Raw genomic sequence first — 5,000 nt, forward strand, 5'->3', positions numbered from 1 at the left:
GCAGCGCAGATTTTGCGACGAACATGGGCTGGGCGATGGACTGTCCAGGCCAGGCAGGAAAATTTGTCGAGGGGACACGCTGACGAAACAGCGCTGGTTCAGGCACGGCGGGCAGTGTTGGAATCGGCAGCGCCGACGAAATCGGCAAAGTCGGCAGAATCGGCAGCGCAGATTTTTCGACGAACACGGGCTGGACGGTGGACTGTCCAGGCCAGGCAGGAAAATTCGTCGAGGGGACACGCTGACGAAACAGCGCTGGTTCAGACACGGTGGGCGCAGTGTTGGAATCGGCAGCGCCGAGAAAATCGGCAAAGTCGGCAGAATCGGCAGCAGGTGCTGGCGATGAGTCAGGACGGACTGGATAGTCCAAGGCTCGATGAGAAAGACCGCTGGTTTAGACACTGGGGCAGTGGCAGCCCGCGGGGCAGTGTCGGCAGATTCGGCAGCAGTGTCTGCCGATTCGGCAGCGTTGGCTTGTTGGCGCGGGGGGCCGATGCGAGTGGGGACTTGGGCAGCGGGCAGTGAAAGCAAGAGTTTCCCCGATGCTGCCGGGAAAAACGCTCCCCGGGATGGCCGGGTGAGATGACCCGGCGGCCCGCGACGGGTCATTCAATTCCATGCCCCGTCAACATAACTCCCGATGTACTGTTTGCTTTTTCGGAAGAAGAGATCCATCCCCCCATCCTCGGCCAGCCAAAAACGCTCCAATTAATGGCGGGGTGAGATGACCCGGCGGCCCGCGACGCGTCATTCAAATCACTGCCCTATCGGCTACAACTGCTGATGGGTGGGATTAGAGGCCTGCCATGGTGGTGAGGGGCGGCGAGGACCGTGAAAGCTAGAGTTTTTCAGAGGCTGCCGGGAAAAAGGCCCCTCGGGTGGCGGGGTGCGAGGACCAGGCGCGTCATTCAATTCTCTTCCCTATCAACTTGGCTCCCGTTGGCGGGATTGGAGGCCTACTGTTTGTTACAGGGCTAAAATCGTCAGGGGAAGAGCTGACGAAACAATGCTGGTTTGGATGCAGGGGGTAGTGTTGGAATCGGCAGCGCGGACAAAATCGGCAAAGTCGACAAAAAAGACTGTTGGTCTGGACATCGGGGCAGCGGCAGCCATGCCGACAGGGGGGGAAATCGGCAGCGCAGATTTGTGCAGCTGCAGGTTCGTCGGGGAAATCGGCAGCGCAGATTTTTCGATGAACATGGGCTGGAAGATGGACTGTCCAGGCCAGGCAGGGAAATTCGTCAAGGGGACACGCTGACGAAACAGCGCTGGTTTAGACACGGTGGGTGCAGTGTTGGAATCGGCAGCGCCGACGAAATCGGCAAAGTCGGCAGAATCGGCAGCGGGTGCTGGCGATGAGTCTGGACGATTTATAGTCCAGGGCTTGATGGAAAAGACTGTTGGTCCAGACAATGGGGCAGTGGCAGCGCGGATTTGTGCAGCTGCAGGTTCGTCGGGGAAAATCGGCAGCGCAGATTTTTCGACGAACAGGGGCTGGGCGCTGGACTGGCCGGGCCAGGCAGGAAAATTCGTCAGGGGGCCACGCTGACGAAAACAGGGGCTGCGGAGTGGAAAATCGGCAGCGCAGATTTTTCGACGAACAGGGGCTGGACCGGCCGGGCCAGGCAGGAAAATTCGTCAGGGGGGCACGCTGACGAAAAGAGGGGCTGCCGCGTGGAAAATCGGCAGCGCAGATTTTTCGACGAACATTCGTCAGGGGGGAACGCTGAGGAAAACAGGGGCTGCCGCGTGGAAAATCGGCAGCGCAGATTTTTCGACGAACAGGGGCTGGATGCTGGACCGGCCGGGCCAGGCAGGAAAATTCGTCAGGGGGGCACGCTGACGAAAAGAGGGGCTGCCGCGTGGAAAATCGGCAGCGCAGATTTTTCGACGAACAGGGGCTGGACTGGCCGGGCCAGGCAGGAAAATTCGTCAGGGGGGCACGCTGACGAAAAGAGGGGCTGCCGCGTGGAAAATCGGCAGCGCAGATTTTTCGACGAACAGGGGCTGGACGCTGGACTGGGCCAGGCAGGAAAATTCGTCAGGGGGGCACGCTGACGAAAACAGGGGCTGCCGCGTGGAAAATCGGCAGCGCAGATTTTTCGACGAACATTCGTCAGGGGGGCACGCTGACGAAAAGAGGGGCTGCCGCGTGGAAAATCGGCAGCGCAGATTTTTCGACGAACATTCGTCAGGGGGGAACGCTGAGGAAAACAGGGGCTGCCGCGTGGAAAATCGGCAGCGCAGATTTTTCGACGAACAGGGGCTGGATGCTGGACCGGCCGGGCCAGGCAGGAAAATTCATCAGGGGGGCACGCTGACGAAAAGAGGGGCTGCCGCGTGGAAAATCGGCAGCGCAGATTTTTCGACGAACAGGGGCTGGACTGGCCGGGCCAGGCAGGAAAATTCGTCAGGGGGGCACGCTGACGAAAAGAGGGGCTGCCGCGTGGAAAATCGGCAGCGCAGATTTTTCGACGAACAGGGGCTGGACGCTGGACTGGGCCAGGCAGGAAAATTCGTCAGGGGGGCACGCTGACGAAAACAGGGGCTGCCGCGTGGAAAATCGGCAGCGCAGATTTTTCGACGAACATTCGTCAGGGGGGCACGCTGACGAAAAGAGGGGCTGCCGCGTGGAAAATCGGCAGCGCAGATTTTTCGACGAACATTCGTCAGGGGGGAACGCTGAGGAAAACAGGGGCTGCCGCGTGGAAAATCGGCAGCGCAGATTTTTCGACGAACAGGGGCTGGATGCTGGACCGGCCGGGCCAGGCAGGAAAATTCATCAGGGGGGCACGCTGACGAAAAGAGGGGCTGCCGCGTGGAAAATCGGCAGCGCAGATTTTTCGACGAACAGGGGCTGGACTGGCCGGGCCAGGCAGGAAAATTCGTCAGGGGGGCACGCTGACGAAAAGAGGGGCTGCCGCGTGGAAAATCGGCAGCGCAGATTTTTCGACGAACAGGGGCTGGACGCTGGACTGGGCCAGGCAGGAAAATTCGTCAGGGGGGCACGCTGACGAAAACAGGGGCTGCCGCGTGGAATGGCAGCCTACACGCAGATGCGGATTCGGCAGCGCACGATGGCTTGAGCAGGTCATGGGTTCGACTTGGCGCGATCTGAAACCTGGACGAGGGACTGTCGACGCTGGACGAGCCAGCGCGGTGGCCTGTCGTGCCCCGTTCAGGGGGGGCCTGCCGCGGAGACAGCCCTCGCGGGCTCGACAGCGCAGGCCAGCGTCCCCGACGTCGCTGGCCGCGGCAGGCGAGCTGCCGGGGTTCCCGCATTCCTACAAGAAAACGTCGTGCTTTCCACATGAAACCAATCCAGTAAAATCAGCCATATTTTTATGAGGCTGCCCACTGAATTTGGGGTCATTCCGGGCCGGTTCCTAGTTTTGCGGATTTACTCGATTTCTAATGGTAGGAAAATTAAAACAAATACTTCCCGACCTCGAAAAATTCTGGGAAAATTAATGAAGGTGGATTGGATTTTTGCCAACCTCTGTGCAAAATTTCAGCTCAAAATACCAAGAAATGAATTTTTTAGAGGGGGGGTGACAGCTGGGACCTAGTAGTGTCTCCCCCTGCCAGAGCTGCAATGACACTTATTGCTCTTTAGGGAGCCACCAGGCCGGCGCCCCTCAAAGACCACACGCGCGCGCGCGCCCGCCCGCGCTGGGCGCTGGGGCGCTGGGGCCTGAGGGCCTGGGGCCCTTGGGGGCCCTTGGGCGCTTGGGCGCGCGCGCGCGGCCCCCGCAGCCATGCCGCGCTGCGCGACGCGCGGACAGCCCCTGCTGGCTTGCTCTCTCGCCCGCGGGGGGGCTGCCTTCGGGCCCTGGCCCCCCGCGTTCTGGCCTGCCCCCTGCGTGGGAGAGGCTAGGCGCTGCAGGGGCCAGCCCGACGTCGCTGGCCGCGGCAGGCGACAGCCCGACATCGCTGGCCGCGGCAGGGGCCAGCCCGACGTCGCTGGCCGCGGCAGGCGACAGCCCCTGCTGGCTTGCTCTCTCGCCCGCGGGGGGGCTGCCTTCGGGCCCTGGCCCCCCGCGTGGGAGAGGCTAGGCGCTGCAGGGGCCAGCCCGACGTCGCTGGCCGCGGCAGGCGACAGCCCCTGCTGGCTTGCTCTCTCGCCCGCGGGGGGGCTGCCTTCGGGCCCTGGCCCCCCGCGCTCTGGCCTGCCCCCCGCGTGGGAGAGGCTAGGCGCTGCAGGGGCCAGCCCGACGTCGCTGGCCGCGGCAGGCGAGCCGCCGGGGTTCCCGCATTCCTACAACAAAACGTCGTGCTTTCCACATGAAATCAATCCAGTAAAATCAGCCATATTTTTATGAGGCTGCCCACTGAATTTGGGGTCATTCCGAGCCGGTTCCTATTTTTTCCGATTTCCTCGATTTTTAATGGTAGGAAAATAAAAAAAAATACTTCCCGACCTCGAAAAATTCTGGAAAAATTAATAAAGTTGGATTGGATTTTTGCCAACCTCTGTGCAAAATTTCAGCTCAAAATACCAAGAAATGAATTTTTTAGAGGGGGGGTGACAGCTGGGACCTAGTAGTGTCTCCCCCTGCCAGAGCTTCAATGACACTTATTGCTCTTTAGGGGGGTGCCCCCTGACTGGCCATGGGGCGCGCTGGCCTGGCGCCCATAGGCCTGCCGCGGGGGATATGTGGGCTGTTGCTAAACTCGGACTAAGGTGGGGGGCCTCATGGCCCGAAGTATTGCCGGCATCGATGACCCGTTTTCCGGCCGGCGACGACCCGATTCCGGCCACCGTCTTCGGGACCCGCTCCAAGCCGTCGGGCGCGTTGGGGCTGCTTATCCGCGGCGTGGGCGTGGCATTCATTTGCCGTGCTTGTGCCAAGGTGCTGGCAGCTGCTGCGCGGCTGTCTGCTTGCCGCGACGTCACGGCGGCGGTGGCCGCTGCCCCTGCTCGCAAGTCGGAGGCCTGGCCGACGCGGCTGGTGCGGACCGCCGAGCTTGGGGATTGCGAGGAGAGCTCTACGCTGGCG

Source organism: Populus nigra, chromosome 2 (genome assembly GCF_951802175.1).
Source record: "Populus nigra chromosome 2, ddPopNigr1.1, whole genome shotgun sequence".
Lineage (NCBI taxonomy): Eukaryota > Viridiplantae > Streptophyta > Magnoliopsida > Malpighiales > Salicaceae > Populus > Populus nigra.